A 19,804-nucleotide genomic window follows, 5' to 3' on the forward strand; every position below is an offset into this window, starting at 1 on the left:
AAGGTCTTTTGCCCGAAACGTCGATTTCAAAGCTCCTCGGATGCTGCCTGAACTGCTGTGCTCTTCCAGCACCACTAATCCAGAATCTGGTTTCCAGCATCTGCTGTCATTGTTTTTACCTAACTAACTACACCTCTTATGCTCACATCCAAATCATTTATGTAAATGACAAAAAGTAGAGGACCCAGCACCGATCCTTGTAGCAGTCCACTGGTCACAGGCGTCCATTCTGAAAAGCAACCCTCCACCACCACCCTCTGTCTTCTACCTTTGAGCCAGTTCTGTATCCAAATAGCTAGTTCTCCCTGTATTCCATGAGATCTAACCTTGCTCATCAGTCTCCCATGGCGAACCTTGTCAAATGCCTTACTGAAGTCCATATAGATCACATTTACCACTCTGCCCTCATCAACCCTCTTTGTTATTTCTTCAAAAAACTCACTCAAGTTTGTGACACATGATTTCTCACGCACAAAGCCATGTTGACTATCCCTAATCAGCCCTTGCCTTTCCAAATACATGTACATCCTGTCCCTCAGGATTCCCTCCAACAACTTGCCCACCATCGACATCAGGCTCACTGGTCTACAATTCCCTGGCTTGTCCTTACTACCCCTTTTAAACAGTGGCACCATGTTAGCCAACCTCCAGTCTTCCAGCACCTCACCTGTGACTATCGATGATACAAATATCTCAGCAAGAGGCCAAGCAATCACATCTCTAGCTTCCCAGAGAGTTCTCAGGTACACCTGATCAGGTCCTGGGGATTTATCCACCTTTATACATTTCAAGATATCCAGCACTTCCTCCTCTGTAATCTGGACATTTTGCAAGATGTCACCATCTATTTCCCTACTTCCTATATCTTCCATATCCTTTTCCACACTAAACCAAATAAAGAAAATCAGAATTACTGGTGATTTATCTCAGCATTGTCAATGGGCTCTGTCACAAAGCTGGTCCTTTTTATCTAAAAGCTATTCCTTTTGTCAAGGATACTTTATCATTTTTTTCCCGAGGGATTTTATGACCAAAACGATTGGGTTGGTACAGAGATGAAAGGATTTACTGAGAGACCTTTTTGTTCATACGTAAACAAATTAGACTTTCAGCCAAAGCTTTCATGTCCTGTATGCTTTCATGAATAATGAAAAGGGAGTGGTCAGTCCTAAAAGCTGAAGTCTTGTTTGAGTCAGTGCAGCGGTGGGCTGTGTGAAAACAGACTGCAAAACTCTCTCTCCTTCTGCCCTTCCAATTTCGACCTGTAAGCCTTTGTTTCATTTTTACTGTATGTTTAAGAGGGTTGTTTATTGGGACTGTTGTTTATTTTTAGAACAGCATAATTAAGTCTGATTTGGATAGACTGAGTTCTGTGGGTATTCTATATTCTGTTCTTTGTGTTTCATTCCATAATTTTGTGAATAAACTTTTACCTGTTTTAAAATCCAGTAGCCAACCGAGCTAACTTACTCTGGGTAATTTTCACTGGACACTTACTGAAACAAATTGCAAAATTATGGTCTGGGCTGCCTGTTTAAGAATGTTTTGAGTGGTCTGGCCTAGTCCATAACAGACTATACTATTGGCAAAGTAGTTGCTGTATTTACCCATATAACAGCATCTGCTCAAGGGAATTCACTCAGGTAAAGAATTTTGACAAACTTGTAGAGACCTGAATTTCTTTTTAGCCCATTAGTGAAACCACCTCTGGACTATGTAGCTTTGAAATGTATGATTCATGAATAATAGCAAAATAAAATCACATATGTCTCTCATTTTTAGTTAAAAATTGTCTTTCTCTCTCAGATCTGGATTGGCATCAAATATCATTTCTCTAGAGATGGAGCTTTGATCCATGCTGATCAAGGTACAAAATTAATTTGCACACCCACTCCTCTGTTTCCTTGCCCCACACCCCAGCTTCTGTCCTGTATCACTTCCTCCCAGCACAGCCGACTCATAATTAAGCATTTACACTTCTCTTCAACATCCCATCTAGACTATAATGTCTTTCTCAGCTTATTGTCAGCAATTATTTGTTTAACCCTTTTCTCTCTCTCTCTCTCTCTCTCTTTCTCTCTCTCTATCTTCATGGGCCCCATCTCCATGTATTCTATTCTCCCTTCACCACTCACACACTCCCAGTCCCATCCCATCATCAGTATACATTCCACCCTTACCTCCGTATCTTCAGTCCACAAAAGGGTCAGTGCACTTGAGATGTTAACTCAGTTTTCTCTATACAAATGCCGCCAGACCTGCTGAATTTCTCCAGCAAACTTTGTTTCTCTTTCAGATTTCTGGCAGGTGCAGTTCTTTATGTCTAATACAAAATGATTTTAATCACTTGCCAGAAAGAAAGACAGGGTTGCTGAAAAAATCCAAACAAACATTAACTTTCATTTACACTGTGCCTTTAAAATAGTAAAATGACCTGGGATGCTTTACAGGAATATAACTAAACAAAATTTACTCCAGGCCAAACATGGAGCTGTTAAGTCAGCTGACAAAAATTTTGATTAAGAGGTTAGCTTTCAGAAGCACTTTTAAGAAGGAGAGAGAATTGGGAGCGTTAGCGAGTGGGCTTAGGGCCTAGGTAGCTGAAGGCACAACCAGCAAGAGTGGATGAATGGAGTTATGGATACATAAGAGAACAGAATTAGATCTCACATGGAAGAGGGACGTGTTGCTAGGGAAAGTCAAAGGGCAAGCAAAACAATCTATCGTTCTGACAACTTAACATTTCAAAGGACAATTTCTCATTTGAGAATTTTCATTTCGGGTGAGGCTTTTTTCTTTCATGTCGTTGAGTGATGCTGTCCAGAGAGAAATATTTGAAAACGCAGACATATGGACCATTCAGATCTGCCCTGTATGGAAAATTGCTCTGCGTTTGAGAAGCCATTCGCTGGAAAGTCAGCAGTGAGAAAATACCCAGCTGCAAAACATGACTGATGAAGATACCCACTTAACAGGAGATAAATCACACCACGTTACTGAGAAAATCCAAGCTGCAGCTTGGACGGGGAAACTGAAACTATGGAATTATGCACCACAGACGGAGGATATTCAGCCCATCTTGCCTCTGTGAGCTATTTGAGAGAGTTACCCAATTAATCATTTTTTCCTGCGTAGCTTTATTTCCCCTTTTCAACCACTTTAAAGATAGGCATTGAACCTTCTTCCATCATCCAGATCTTAATAATTCACTGTCTTTTAAAACCAAATTCTCTTTATCTCACTCCTTTTGTGAAATATCTTAAATCTGTAATCTGTAGCAACTGCTCCTGCTGCTGACAGTCAGCTTATCCAAACTCTACAATAATATTAAGCAGCTTTAACAAACAGCCTCTTAGCCAGCTCTAATTCCTGATACACTCTATAATCAATGTCTTCTGGGAAAAATATACATTTCAATTTCATAGCAAACTTGCGACATGGATAACCAAGCAAAAAGCCTTATCGTGAATGGCTGAGAAAAAGGGGTAACTTAAAAGACGTTTACAGGCAAGTCGTGTACACCAACTGGTAGAAAGAAACTCAAATGTCGTGCCTAAGGCTTGTATCTTTCTGGACAAGTTGTTTGCATATAATCACAATCCCTTTGTAGAAGGCTGATGAATGGACTGCAACATGAGTGTGCCTTCTTTGGATAATACCCCTTGTATCAGCCAACAGTGTTTTTGTCCTGTATTCTGGATGGTTTTAATTGTTTCCCACAGGCTGTCCATTGACGGGATCACTTCCCATCTCCATGAGTTACCATCAAACGCACCCACTGCAGAGCCAAACCTTTAGTACCTACTAGCCTTGAACAAAAATCAAATCCTGCACATTCTGACTCAGGCAACAGCCCTGCCACTAAAGCAAAGACTTGCTCCATCAATATAGGGAGGTATGGAGATCTTAGCAATGCTAATATGGTGACTGGAGTGGATTGTAATGAGGTCAGCCAGGTGCGCCTCATAGAATCTGATTTCCCTGATTGGGGCTACAACAAATCAAAGGTTTCAATGCCCTGCCCCCAGAATTTTCCTCCCCTTGTCTTCCTTCTGTCTCCTCCCCTTCTCCTAATGTCACCTCCTGTCGTGTATTCTCTAGCCCTCCCATTCTCTGATACTAACATTCTGTATTCAGCTAAGGTCTTAGTTCTATCTCTCGACACCCCAACTTCAATGAACTTCACCTCCTTGCCCATTTGTTTGGAGTCCCCTCCTCTTCACACAAACTCCTTCAGTGACCTACAACACTCTATGGGAGCCTGGACCTCTCCCTTCACTTGACTTGTTAATTGGGAACTGTCAACATGGCATTGGCCACCTTAATTTCTCTGTCTCCCCCCCACCTTACTCCCTATTTCATTCATACCTATCTCCGTGCACTCAGATCCAACCCTGACTTTGCTACTAGGCCTGCCGATAAGGGTGGTGCTGTTGTGGAACTCCTTCACCAGTACAAAAAATAGGACTTCTGAAGACTGGACCTTGTCTCCATAAGGACTGTTGATGTACTGACCTCTACATTGCAGAGGCTGAGTGCCAGCTCTCAGACACCTCCTTCTCTCTCCCCCTGGCCCATGACTCTACCATTGAATGTCAGATTATTGTATCCACAAAAGTAACTAATCTCATTTCATCTGGTGATCTCCACCCAATCTCAAAGTCCTCAAACCCCACACAGCCCCCTTCTACCTTCATCCCAAAATCCAGAAACAGGACTGCCTGGGCAGACCCATTGTTTCTCACTGTTCCTGCTCCACAGAACCTAACTCCTCCCACCTCGACTCAGATTTCTCTCCCCTTGTCTAGTTCCCTCCCCACTTACATCCACGATTCCTCAGAGGCTTTATGTCAGTTTCAGAATTTCCAGTTTGCAGCCCCCAAGCCACCTCGTCTTCACAATGGCCGTGCAATCTCTTTACCCATCCATCCCCCACCAGGATGGTCTCAGGGCTCTCCACTTCTTCCGGGAAAAAGAGTGGCCTGAACTCTCCCCACCCGCCACCACCTTCCTTCCTCTGGCCGGGTTCATCTTTACCCTGAACAACTTCTCCTCCCACTTTCAGAAGAGTTGCTATGAGTACGCACACCACCCCCAGTTATGCCTGTCTCTATGTGGGGTTCATGGAACATTTCTTACTCCAGTCCTATTCAGGTCCCTCCACAGAACTCCTTCTCCAGTACAAAAAAAAAAGGAATTCTGAAGAAGGGTGTCTGGACTCGAGGCATTAGCTCTGCTTTCTCTCCGCAGTTGCTGAGTTTTGCAGGTAATTTCTGCTTTTGTTCAGATTTCCAGCATCCACAGTTTTTCTATTCGAAACCCTGAGGTACCACCATATCCGGTTGTGAATGGTGGTGGACAATTAAACAACTCGGTGAAGGAGAAAGCCCCAGGAATTTCCCCATCCTCCATGATCAGGAAGTCCAGCACAAAAGATAAGGCTGAAACATTTGCAGCAATCCTCAGCCAGAGGTGCTGAGTTTATTGAGTCATCTCGGCCTCCTCCAATGGTCCCCAGAATCACAAATAACAGTCTTCAGCCAATTCGATTCACTCCAAGCAATATCAAGGAACATCTGAGTATACTGGATGATACAAAGTGTGTGGGTTCTGACAACATTTCAGTAATGGTACTGAAGATCGGTGATCCAGAAATTGCCATACCTTTAGCCAAGCTGTACCATTACAGCAAGAACACTCCATCTACCTAACAACGTGGAAAACTGCCTGGGCATATCCTTTAGGAGAAAGTGAGGACTGCAGATGCTGGAGATCAGAGTCTGGAAAAGCACAGCAGGCCAGGAAGTGTCCGAGGAGCAGGAGAATCAATGTTTCAGGCATAAGTCCTTCATCAGGAATGAGGTTTATGGATCGGGGATGAGAAATAAATTGGGGGTGGTGGGGGGGGGGGGCGGGGAGCTGGAGTTGGGGGAAGGTAGCTGGGAAAGCAATAGGTAGATGAAGATGAGGGAGAAGATGATAGGTCAGAGGAGGGAGTGATAGACAGATCCAGAGGGCGGTGCCGACTTGGAGGCATAGGACTGAGGCAATATGGGAGGAGGGGAAATTAAAAAGCTGTTGAAATCCACATTTATCCCGTATGGTTACGGAGTCCCAAGACAGAATATGAGGCCTTCTTCCTCCAGGCTTCAGTTGGTAATGGTTTGGCAGTGGGTATACAAATCCAACCTGGCCAATTACTGCACCATCAGTCTACATTCAATTATCAGCAAAATGATAGAAGGCATCATCAACAGTGCTGTCAAGTGCCACTTCCTGAGAAGTGGTCTGTTTACAGATGCCTAATTTGGGTCCTGCCATGGCCAACCAGCTCCTGATCTCAGGTTCAAACATGGACAAATGAGCTGAATTCCAGAAGTGAGGCGAGAGTGACAGTCTTTGACGTCAAGGCTGCATTCAACCAAATGTGGAATCACGCAGTCCTATCAAAACTGGAATCAATGGGTATCAGGCAGAAAACTCTCCAGTGGTTAGAGTCATACCTGGCCCATAGGAAGATGGCTGTGGTTGTTGGAGCTCAGTCATCCCAGCTTCAGGACATCTCTGCAGGAGTTCCTCAGGGTAGTGTCCTAGACCCAACCATCATCAACTGCTTCATCAATGACCTTCCCTTCATCATAAGGACAGAAGTGGTTCATCGGTGATTACATAATGTTCAGCAGCATTCGAGACTCCTCAGATCCTGAAGCAGTTCATTTTAAATTGCAGCAAAACTGGATAATATCCAGGCCAGGGTTGACAAGTAGCAAGTAGCATTTCCACTGTACAAGTGCCAGGCTATGACCATTTCTCACAAGACAGCATCTGACTATCACTCCTATATATTCAATGATGTTACCATGTTACTGAATTCCCCACTATCAACATCCTGGGGATTACCATTGATCAAAAATTCAACTGAACTCCCATATAAATATGGAGGCTACAAGAGCAAGTTAGAGGCTAGAAACATTGTAGCAAAAACTCTCCTCCTAACTCCCCAATGCCAATTCCCCATTTACAAGGCACAAGTCAGGAGTGTGATGAAATACTCTCCACTTGCCTGGATGAGTGCAGCTCCAACAATGCACAAGAAGCTTAACACCATCCAGGACAAAGCAATCATCTTGTTTTGCATCACAAACATCCACCCTCTCCATCACCGTCACTCAGATGCAGCAATGTGTATTCAAAAGATGCGCTGCAAGTTCACCATGACCTTAGCACCTTCCAAACGCACAACCACTTCCATCTAGAATGACAAGGGCAGCAAATACATGAAAACACCACCACTTGCAAATTTTCCCTCTCAGCTACACATCATCTTGACTTGGAACTATATCACCATTCCTTCACTGTCGCTGGGTAAAAATCCTGAAACTCTTTCCTAATGGCATTGTGGGTCAACCTACAGCAAGTGGACTGCAGGGATTCAAGAAGGCAGCTCACCCACCACCTTCTCAAGGGTAACTAGGGATGGGCAATAAATGCTGGGCCCAGCCAGCGATGCCCTATCCAAGCAAGAAAGTTTTTAAAATGATCAATACAGGTCTGCTTCCTTGATAATTGACACACAGATTAAACACTTGAAATTGTTTTGTTTTTTGTTCTTTTCTCAGAATATTTACTTTATTGCTGGTCTATGGTAATCGACTGCAAAAGCAAAATGCTTCAACTATTTGAAGTTAGAAATAAAGAATAAAAAAACTGTAAACAGCTGATCAGGCAACATTTGTAGAGAGATAGCAATTCTTAGTCCCACCTGGTACAGACATTCCCTTTCAAAGATGTGGATAGGAGAGGGTCAGGAAAACAAAATAGGGAAAGAGAAATGGAAAGGAGAAAAGGTTGGGAGATGGGAAGGTATTGGTTGGGGGGGGGTGGGGGGGGGGGGGGGGGTGCAGGGAAGGATGGGGTCCAGAAAAGCAAAGAAGAATATGAGGCTTGGGGATGGGAGGGAAGATTGTCACAAGTTGGAGCAAAAAGAAAGGAAGAAAGTAAGGATCATAAGAGGAGGGGAACAAGATAGAGGATAAAAGTAGGGAAGAAATGAAAGGATAGGATAAAGGAGGAAGAGAGGTCAGGAAGGGGGCAAGAGAAGGACAAGAAGAAAGGAGAATAGAAGGAAAAGCATGGGGAAAGGGGAGAAGGAGATGAGAAAGGGCTTGGGTGGGCATCAATCGGAAAAGAGATGGGTAATGAGGTTGGGATAGGGAAGTGGAGGGGTAGTGAAAAAGGAGAAATTACTTAGAGAGAGGACAGTGGAGGGTGAGGGAGGTAGGAGGAAAGCAGAAGGAAGAGGGAATGATAACAGCAGGAGGGAGAAGGGAATGGTAGGAGAGAGGAAGGAATGGGAAGAAATAGAATTGGAGAAAGGGGCCAAACGAGTCAGGAGGGAAAGTAAATGTGGGAGGAAGGAAAGAGAGTAGCAGAGGGGATATTGCAGATGGGGGAAGAGAAGTAAAATTGGAAGGGAGAGTGGGGAAAGCAGGATGTGAGGAAAAGAGAGAAGAGGAAAGAGAGAAGAAGATGAGAGGGAGAGGGAAGAAAATTTTATTTAATGATGAACTTATCAGTTGTTTTGGAGAGATGCTTGTTTCCTTTGGTAATGAGAAATCCAAGATAATGCAATTAATGGGAACTGTGTCAACCAATTCCAACAAAGCTGGTAATTTGATATAAAACCAAAATGAAGCCACGATACGGTTCAGACAGCTTGGACATTCACTTGGATATTCAGCGTGGACAGCACGGTGGCACAGTGGTTAGCACTGTTGCCTCACAACACCTAGCACTGCTGCCTCACAGCGCCAGAGAGCCAGGTTCAATTCCCGCCTCAGGCGACTGACTGTGTGAATTTTGCACATTCTCCCCATGTCTGCGTGGGTTTCCTCCCACAGTCCAAAGATGTGCAGGTTAGGTGAATTGACCATGCTAAATTGCCCATAGTGTTAGGTAAGGGGTAAATGTAGGGGTATGGGTGGGTTGCGCTTCGGTGGGTCGGTGTGGACTTGTTGGGCCGAAGGGCCTGTTTCCACACTATAAGTAATCTAATCTAATCTAAAACCAAAGTAACCGAAAGGAATGTTTTCACTTTATTTTCCAGTTGTACTATTCATACTGGCATACCATACAGAGCCACTTAAAATTGTTTTCTGTCCACTTGACTTAGCTCTGTGTGAGACAGAAGCAACTTCCACGTGCCTGGCTCGTTTCAATTGCTCGGGCAAACCAGTTCAAGCAGCCGGATGTAGTTTTACCACAAAGTGCTTTCTAAGGTGAGGTGTTAGAATATGTAAGCGCAGTAATGGTTGGGACTCACTCAGGTCAGAATCTGTTTGCAGTGATCCAGATAACTACTGGTCCACCTGGCTGGCAGAGTGGAACGGGAGGTAAGTGCACTCTCAGCACTTATAATATTTTAATAAAGCACCAGAAAAATGAACTTTGTATCCTGTTGTGTCTGGAAATCTGCAAGTAATGTGGAAAAAACATCTGACTAATTGTAACTGCAGGTAGAGTTTTCTGAAGCCTTTACTTGAAGGCAGGGCTATTATAGTTTGCAGAAGTACATTCAGAAAGATTGGTAGATGACTGTAAAGTAGCATTAAGCCCAAAGTTACATGATATTTGTGTGCATCATATTTGATTCTGGCCTAGATTAAACAGGAAACTCCAGGCCAAAATGCAAACGTGGTTATACTTTCAAACCAAGGGAATCTTCTCAAATCTTCCCAAAACCCACTAAAACCAAAGGAAAGTTTTGCATTTATGCAGCGCCTGACACAACCACAGAGTGCCCCGAAGCATGACACGGAGCTTGTTCCTGAAATTGGGTTATAGAATCGATCCATGATGGTGCAGAGGCCAGAAAGCTGCAGTAATCTCAAACAAATACAAGGGCAGCAGTGGTGGAAGCTTGACCCGAGTCCCAGTTGCTGGCCATGGGAAACTATTTTGAGCATCAATGATATTTCCGATTTGTAGATGACATACGGGTGTTTGAGGAAAGGCTGCTTGTTCCAACTTCACTGCAGGAAGACATCCTGTACAAGAGATATCATGGACCCTTGAGGATCAGCAAGTGCAAAGCCAGCCTGGAGATCTGAAAGAGATTGAGGATCTTGCAATGAACTGTAAATCCTGAACTACTCACAGGCCTGAGCAAGGAGAGCCACTGACACCTACCAATTTACCCACCAGATCTTGGGAAATAGATAGATGCTGAGCTATACAATTTTGGCAAGAAGTCTTACCCTATTACTGTCAATTATCTTTTACTGAGCAGAGAGGAAGAAGTTATGCACCACTCTTATGGATGTGGTTGGCAGGGTCTTACATGAAATATTTGCAATGAATAGTTTGCCTGTTGTGGTTGTGCCAGATAATGAGCCACTTCAGACAACGTGCAGCCAGTTCAAGATACACACACAGTGGAACAGAGAAGCCAACTATGGGAGTCAAGACAATCAAGTCCCTTTTGAAGGAAAGTGCTGACTTATACAGCAATCCCCTCCCAGCCTCCACCCAATGCAGCCTAGCAACACCACAGTTGCTGATGGGCAGGATGGTGAGGACTCAACTCTTGAACCTATCGCAAACGTTGACTACACACTTGTACTCATGTGACTGTCAAGATGTTTATAAGACTGAACAGTCCTATTGCAGACAGCCGGCCACACTTTATAAAAGGCGTCAGTATGTAAGATGGTTGATGCAGTTTGGGCCAAGGGTAACAGACATGGATGTGGGACCTTAACAGTAATGGAATAGTCAACCAAAGAGCTGGAGACCAGCAGCCATCCTCTGTTATTCATACATCAGAGATTGAACCCCAGCTACATCCATGGCAGAGTGGTGAACATGGTTAGTGCTCCAATGATGGTCTAAACCTCTCTCACAATCAGCTGCAGGCCATGGAGGGAGGCATGTTAAGTGGTACATCCTTAAACATGTAGGTTTCAAGGTCTGTGTTTATTTCTTGCATTCTCCTTATACTGGTGTCACAAAAAGGCATTCAGATTAACCAATCAGAAGGCTCCAGCATGGAAGCATCGCAAGTGGGTTACGTAGCGTTGCTTAATTGGGATGGACCCACAGAGGAACATCATAACGGAAGGAACTTTCAGACCCCACACCATCAGGAACAGAATTTAAAAATCAACAGTCTTCAATCCAGAGAATTATCTATCATCCAGGTTCAAATAGAACCCATTCTTGGAAAACGATGGAAAACAAATCTCCAGATTGCATGAATTTGTGAAGTCAGAAACTTGGGGGAAAATAAACTAGTGGTAAAAGAAATTCTATAAACAAATGTATAACTATTAATAATGGAATAACAACTTGGTGGGGAATGTGTAAGGAAGAATGGTAAGACAAGGTGAGGAGGCATGACCTCTTTTTGATCCCCGTCTCAGTCAGTCACATCAAATATTTTTATTTATTTTTAGCTTAAGAAACCCTTGAAGTACAGTTATTTTCCACTTATCCTGTTGATTCATTTGAGCGGAAATCTTACCTCAACTGTTCAATACATTCAAAGTGCAGACAGTAATTTTGTAGTAATCCACCTGCATTCACTACATTTATTTATTAGCTCAGAAATTATCACTGCACGGAGTGCTGAAACAAAAAATTCATCATTGCAGCACCACTTCTGATCCATCGCCCTAAACATTGTTAAACTTCAGGGGTGGAATCTTCCGACTGTAGTGACTGCCTGCAAAAGGACTGAGACATCCACACTAACTCTTCAGAGGAAAATTTGCCATATTTTCTGCTCCTCAAGTGTCCCTCCCGAATGCTGACCCAGAATAATATTGAGGTCCTGCCCACCCAGTGCTTCAGGCCATTCAGAGGCTGGTACCTCTGGCACTCAACAGTGCCATGGGGTATCTACAATTTTTGTTGACACATTGTCCTCCCCAGGGTTCCAGGAACCAAGACCGACGGGGTGAAAGAGGTCACTTCATATTGAAGCCCTCTCAAACTCCTTCCTCACCTCCTGCAGCACCCGACAATTGCATCCTAATTTCAAAACTGCCATCCAAAGTTTTAATAATAGTGGGCAAGGGTTCAGCTCAATACAGCCCCAAGAGAGCTCCAGAAGTGATGTTTCTGACACATCCTCACACCAACCATGAATCTGCAGGCATTGCTGTCCGAGCAGAAAATAACTGCTGAAAGTTTGCTCTGCCATTTTGGAGTCCTATATTGCAGTAATGTTTGACCGTAAACCCATGCTGCTATAAATGTATTCAATAGCAAGAAAAACCACATATCATAGGGTCATAGAGTCATACAGCATTGAAGCAACCCCTTCGATCCAACTTGAACATGCCAACCACATTTCCCAAACTAAATGAGTCCCACTTGCCTGCACTTGGCCCATATCCCTCTAAACCTTTCCTATTCACATATCTGTCCAAGTCTTTTAAATGTTGTAACTGTACCTGCATCTACCACTTCTCTGGCACTCGTTCCATATACGAACCACCCTCTGAAAAAGTTGCGCCTCAGGGCCTTTTTAATTCTTTCTTCTCTCGCCTTAAAAAAATTCCCTCTAGTTTTGAACTTGCCTATCCTAGGACAAAGATCTTTGCTATTCAGGGTATCTACGCCCTCATGATTTTATAACCCTTGATAAGGTGACCTCGCCAACTCATACGCTCCAGTGAAAAAAAGATCCCAGCCTTCCAGCTCTCCTTATAATTAAAACCCTCCAGTCCCAGCAACATTCTTGTAATTTTTTTTCTGAACCTTCTCCAATTTAATGATATCCTTCCTATATCATGTTACTTAAATGGATCATCAACTACTTATATGTTTTTCATTTTTTCTTTTTCTGCCTCTTTCTGTTTTTGTTTCAAGCATTTGGCTTTTTCAATAGTTATCGCAAGTTGGAAATGTGTACAGGCAGATGATGAAGCTCTTTTTATTGATGTGTTTGCACAAACCACTTACTTTCAGACACAGGTACATTAGTGGATATTCCCTTTGTTATGTAGCACAAATTGAAGAATGAAGAAAGTTCACGCAGAGTGGTACAAGCTGCTGGAAGACTGGGGAGGGAGACTTCAGGGTGGCCACCACATAAGAGGCCATGCTCACTCAGGGAGCCAATTGCCTGATGTGAAACTTAGGAAAAAGTAATTATGAGACATCTGTGATCTAATAAGATGTCCTCTGTTATGAATGTATAGTTGTGTACTGTATCTTTAAGAGAGTTGAAAAGCTAGCAAGGACTGACAAAGCACAAAGAGTTCTGAACAAAGTAAAAATGTAACACTTGGTCGAAATACAAAGCTGCATATGAGTTGCCATGAAACAAAAACAAATTCGAATTCAGCCAATCAGTTTAAATTATTCCCCAAAATACCAAAATAGAATCAAATTTGAATTTAGCATTTTGATAATATTAAAACCAATGAAATGATCTGATGTTTTGCGGTATAAAACCAGATATTTTGAACATTTAAAAAAGAGAACTGCCAAAGACTTCCAAACTACCTAGACTTCCAAAAGGCCTTTGATAAGGTGCCACACAGGAGGCTGCTGAGCAAGGTGAGGGCCCATGGTGTTCGAGGTGAGCTACTGGTATGGATTGAGGATTGGCTGTCTGACAGAAGGCAGAGAGTTGGGATAAAAGGTTCTTTTTTGGAATGGCAGCCGGTGACAAGCGGTGTCCCGCAGGGTTCAGTGTTGGGGCCGCAGCTGTTCACATTATATATTAATGATCTGGACAAAGGGACTGGGAGCATTCTAGCGAAGTTTGCCGATGATACAAAGTTAGGTGGACAGGCAGGTAGTACTGAGGAAGTGGGGAGGCTGCAGAAGAATCTAGACAGTTTGGAGGAGTGGTCCAGGAAATGGTTGATGGAATTCAATGTGAGCAAATGCGAGGTCTTGCACTTTGGGAAAAAGAATAGAAGCATGGATTACTTTCTAAACGGTGAGAAAATTCGTAAAGCCAAAGTACAGAGGGATCTGGGAGTGCTAGTTGAGGATTGTCTAAAGGTAAACATGCAGGTTGAGTCCGTGATTAAGAAAGCGAATGCAATGTTGTCAATTATCTCAAGAGGGTTGGAAAATAAAAGCACTGTTGTGCTACTGAGACTTTATAAAGCTCTGGTTAGGCCCCATTTGGAGTACTGTGTCCAGTTTTGGTCCCCGCACCTCAGGAAGGACATACTGCCACTGGAGAGTGTCCAGCGGAGATTCACACGGATGATCCCTGGAATGGTAGGTCTAACATATGAGGAACGGCTGAGGATCCTGGGATTGTATTCATTGGAGTTTAGAAGATCATGGGGAGATCTAATAGAAACTTACAAAATAATACATGGCTTGGAGAGGGTGGACGCTAGGAAATTGTTTCCGTTAGGCAAGGAGACTAGGACCCGTGGACACAGCCTTAGAATTAGAGGGGGTAAATTCAGAACAGAAATGCGGAGACATTTCTTCAGCCAGAGAGTGGTGAGCCTGTGGAATTCATTGCCACAGAGTGCAGTGGAGGCTGGGACGCTAAATGTCTTCAAGGCAGAAATTGATAAATTCTTGATGTCACAAGGAATTAAGGGCTATGGGGAGAATACGGGTAAGTGGAGTTGAAATGCCCATCAGCCATGATTGAATGGCGGAGTGGGCTCGATGGGCCGAATGGCCTTACTTCCGCTCCTATGTCTTAAATATAGACTCTTAGCTAATGAGCTCTCTGAAAGGTATTTGTCTCTAAGATGTTTGCACAGCAGAACCATTGAAACCAACCTAGAGCAAATCTACAATGGAAAATGTATAATGAAGAACCGATAAAGCTGGCTGGTTTTTGAAACATGATTTTTTTTTGTAAATCTTAATTGGGATTTTTCTATCGGACCAGTATTGTAGAGTGGGAGATAAAAGAAAGGTTTAAGAGAAAGGAGTGGCAAATAGTTGTTGGTTTTAATATTCTCTGTTGGAATTAAAGAATAAAGTTTTTAAATTTACTTTAAATAGTGACCACTGGGATAGTTCTTTGCCTCTTGAATTTTAACAGATTATGGCATGAGATGAGCTTCTCTGTATGTCGTGTTTAAATTAGCAGAGGGTTTTACCCAGTGTCATAACACCTACCTGAGGTATGCTACCTGAAACTGTAACATTAGAGCAAGGGACAAAACTGCATTGCCAGTCATAGTGAATGTCACCATGACCATGATGTGGAGGTGCCAATATTGGACTAGGGTGGACAAAGTCAAATCTCACAAGACACTGTTTATAGTCCACCAGATTTATTTGAAAATGTAAGCTTTCGGAGCCCCTGCTCTTTCCTCAGGCACAAAATGAGAGAGAATACTTCGGACACAAAACTTATTGTAAAAGATCTAAGGGTCATACAACTTAAGTGAATGTATAGATCAAACATAGATGGCTGTTAAGTCTTTAATCAGTTAGAATGGGGGTGCAGGTTTTGATTGATTACTATGTAAATCCCTGCCCCAAGATAATTTCAGGTTTTATCAAAATAAGGGTGACACTCTAGGTCAGACAATGTGTTTTATATGTGAGGCCATGTTTCAAGTTTGTTTGTATTTCATCCTGGAGCCGTGACCATGAACAGTTTTACATATGGCTCCTTAGGACTTTGGAGACTGGAATTGGAGATACTTACAATAATTCAGTTTGCTGTCCTCTGTTGCATAAGGGAGGCTCTGCATTCATAGCTAGCTAAATTTCATTGTTTTGTAATGTAGAGTGACAGTCTGTAATTGAACCAACACAAGGTCCAAAGGTTTACTATGGGACAATAAGAGCTATCCACTGAGTATATGGGAGATGACTCAGGGGCACAGCCAACAGGCAATGGAAGCCATGCTGCTGTCAGTGAGCAGACTGCTAGGTTGCTAGACCAATGGTTGCACTTTTGGGACCGCCCAGTGGTGCCTACTGCTCTCACAAACGTAGGGGTCAAAATCTATTGTGTGCTGAAACTTTGTCATTCATGATGGCTTGGTCCTTTGTCACTGGTTGTTAATCAATCAGCTGAGGATCATAGGATAAGGAGACGAGTTGGCAACTCAGAGTGTCCCTTTCTGGCTGAGCTGTCCATGAAAATTACTGTGAGCGTTGCACCATTATATGCAACCACAATTCAAACATTCAACAACTTCTCCTCAATTCTCCGTCATGGATTCCATTTCATTCACAATGCAAGATCAAAAGCCATCATAAAATAAACAGTCCAAAACAAATTCATGAATGAAATCATTCCACATTGTGTTGAAATGAAAATTAATCACCGCTGTGCATTCTATTTCCACCAAGCAGTGCAGCCCCAGAGGTTGGTACTGACTTTCAGTGGAGGAGACAGCAGGTGACCTTGGAGGCGACCTTCAGCTGACAGGCAATGGCTAGGCAGTGGCAGGAATGGGAGGGTCAAATCCATCTGCCAGTGAAATGACAGCAGGTTTCTGCTCCACTAATCCACTGTCACTTGCCCTGAGATGACAGCTCAACATTCCTGTTTGAGGACAGATTACTGGTTTGCCGTGACACCCTGCAAGACTCTGTCTGCTCTGCATCAGCAGACAGAGCAACAGCGCTTCCGCTGCAGCATTTAGCTGTTGGGTGGTTGCTGCCATTGATGCAATAGAAGCTGAGACAGTGACCATCAAATGCAGCACATGATTACATCGATAAGTGTGAGAACAAAGATGACCTTCAGATCTATGTTAGAAAGATTGGAGTCAAAGTTTTGTGTGAAAATCAATATCAAGTTAGTGTCTGATTCCTCCATGCTCCTTAACTAACCACAGAGCTCTCTGGCATTTTATAAAACACTAAGTATTTTGTTGTATGTATCCACCTGCACTCCCTTGTAGACTCCTAAAGTGATTAGTTATATCCTGAAAAGAAAACAGCTCATCTAAACATGTTTTAATTCTTCCGTAAAAAAGATTTTCTTCACGTTCTTAACATTTTTCTCTAATTGCAGTGATCAAAAGCACTGATCCCAAAACACCTGCTTTTCACTTGAAAATTCTATAAATATCCAATTACATTTTTCTTGTCGTCATAAATATTAATTGATAAGCTTCATGGACAAGTTCATAAATATTGTGTTTTTTATAACAGTTTCATGTTCAGAAGCTTGTTCTTCTGACCATCTGGCACACACAGTTGTAGTTGTACCTGGCCAAATATTGCAACATTAAGGTCCAAACATCCTTTGGGCCTTTAGTCGACCCAGCTACCTTTTCACATGAGTATAAACATCATTTAACTCTGTCCTCTGTAAATGTAAATATAGATTTCTAGTTAAATCAAATTCTTCGCTAAAGGAATCAGAAACATCCTCTAAGCTGTTAATCTTCCTTCCTCTTTTTCCTCGTATCTAAGCTTTTCTTGAGTCACAACAAGCTCTGTGATATCCCTATCTCAAAAATTTTCAAATCAATTACTCTTTGTTATTTTTTCTCCTCAGTTTTCAGCTCTCTGTCCCTTTTGTTATCTTCCCTTCACTTCTCTCTTCTAATTTTCTTCATTTTCTACTTCCCTTTTCTCTTTTCCTTCCAGTTGGAGTTTTTGTTTGTTTCTCTTCATCCTTTCAAATCAAGATTTTTTTTTAAATCTATTTACTCAATCTTAGCTAGTTTTAGTGATGAGACAGATCAGAGTTCCTTCCTTTTAATTCTTAATTTTTAGTGAACTCTTAAAGTGTTCATCCTGATAAGAAACTGGTTTTATTTCCACCTTTGATTTATTGGTAAACTCTCAGCATAACCTGAGCTAACTATTTCAAATAATCCACTGTTATATTTTCTACTGCCAGAAAATGTTTTAGCAATGGTTCAAATCATTTTGAAATTCCAGTCTGTATAATAAACATTAGAACAACTCCTGTTTTTATACCCAGTATCTCCACATACTCATTTCTTTAAAGATTCACAGATTATTTTTAAAGCTAATGAATTTCAATCTTGCCAAGAGCCCACATTCTATTATGACCAGAGCTAGTGGCAATGCTGAACAAATGGGGAGATAGTGGCCCAGTTGTACTGTCTTTGGGCTTGTAATCTAGAACCCCAGGTTTGAGAACATTTGTTCAGATCCCATCTTGGCTGATGGTGAAATTTGAAATCAATAAAATCTAGAATTAAAAGCTCACCTAATGGTGATCAATAGCAATTAATGAAGATTTGCTGCTATCCTTACCTGATCTGGTGAACATGTGGCTCCAGATTAAAAGCAGTCTGGTTGACTTCATTCTGAAAAAGCCCAGGAAGACAATCAGTTCAGGAGCAATTACAGATCAGCAGCAAATGCTGGCCAGTGATGCCACTATCCCGCGAGAGAATTCAAACAAATTCTGCGATTAACAATCCATGAGAGAAACGATCTGCAATATAAAATGTTTGAGAACCATTCCCCTGAAGGATGAATTATTGTTGTGTTGCAAGTTGGAAGGACAGTAGCTTCTGCTCAACTTGTACATTTAATCTAACAAGAAATCAAACACTGTACCTCAAGACCATAAGGACAATTTAAGGCCAGTTAGGTGGACAGCTATATCATTGAGGAGCGGTATTATATTGGCTCATCACTAATCTGTTAAATATGGAAGAAAAACAGTTAATTCAGTTCATGTAAGTTCAAACTTCTGCTCACTATCTTTTCAAGAGTTGCGTTCATTAAGAACTGTATAACATCTTGCAATTGCCTTACATAAAGATACATTGGCGTTGAAAATAAACCTCAACACAAAGAAGATTATCTCACACCCTGTCACCTTCTTAAGGGCCACAGCAGAACGGTTCTCTCTCCTGTCCATGGAGATTAAGAGAATCCATTTCAAAGTCATCACTTCTGCAGATTTGTAAATGTAATGCCTTGAATTCATGAAAGGCAGAGCTGACAGCATTCAGCAACAAACAGTAATGTGCAGCATGTTGCATGAATGCTGATATTAAGTGGCTGCTGCCCACTGTTTTTTTTAATATCTATTATAAATGTCAATTGATGATATCAGAATAGTCATAATTGGGAGCTTTTTCGATGTTGAATTTTCTCCTTACAAAAGGATACCGACACTGCTGAGGAACTATATGAATATGTGAAAAGCCTCGATGAACAATATCCAAACTGCTCTCACACTTCTTTCATTGTTTATGGGATGTGGGTGTCCCTGACTTGGCCATGTTTATTGCCAATCCTTAAATGCCCTTGTGAATGTGATGACGAGGCACTTACTTGAACCGCTGCAGCCCTTGGGGTGTAGGTACATAGGGTGCTCAGAATGGATTTTGACCCAGTGACAGTGAAGGAACAGCTGTATAATTCTGAGTCAGGTTGATGTGTAAGTCAATATGAGTTTACAGGTGGGGGTGTTCTCATACATCTGTTGCCCTCCTTCTAGATGATAAAGATCACAGACTTGGAAGGGAGTGTTGAATACACGTTGAGGTATGTGTCTCTTCAATAGTGCACACTGCTGCCTCCTTGTGCCACTGCTGATTTCACAGAGCTCCCTGAGTTCCTCAGGCATTTCCTCATTTCATATTATTTAAAACAAGTTTAGGAAAATGGTCTCCTTTAATCCATTCAGAGGATGCAGACCTCAATGGATAGACCAGAATTTAATTAACCAGAGGACAATTAAGTTAACCACATGACTGAGCGTCTGGAGTCACATGTAGGCCAGACTAGTGAGAAGAAATGATTTCCTTCCCTAAAGGGCATTAGAGAGTTAGATAGCTCTTTTACAGCAATCAACAGTGAATACATGGATTAATACCGGATTTATAATAAGCTTAATTTTTACCAT

General features: G+C 42.3%; 1 long non-coding RNA gene across 1 annotated transcript in view; it reads right to left on the bottom strand.

Moving 5' to 3' along the window:
- Positions 1-19,804, bottom strand: part of LOC148148832 (uncharacterized) — a 165,778-nt gene that overhangs the window by 85,532 nt on the left and 60,442 nt on the right. The window contains exons 2-3 of the long non-coding RNA XR_015758590.1: positions 18,196-18,248; positions 9,997-10,105 (exon numbers count right to left, since the gene is read on the bottom strand). This is a non-coding gene — a long non-coding RNA (uncharacterized LOC148148832). The remainder of the gene's footprint in view (positions 1-9,996; positions 10,106-18,195; positions 18,249-19,804) is intronic.

The sequence above is a fragment of the Chiloscyllium plagiosum genome, unplaced genomic scaffold (assembly GCF_037043375.1).
Source record: "Chiloscyllium plagiosum isolate Xiang-an unplaced genomic scaffold, Cpla_swu_hap1 HiC_scaffold_11, whole genome shotgun sequence".
NCBI lineage: Eukaryota > Metazoa > Chordata > Chondrichthyes > Orectolobiformes > Hemiscylliidae > Chiloscyllium > Chiloscyllium plagiosum.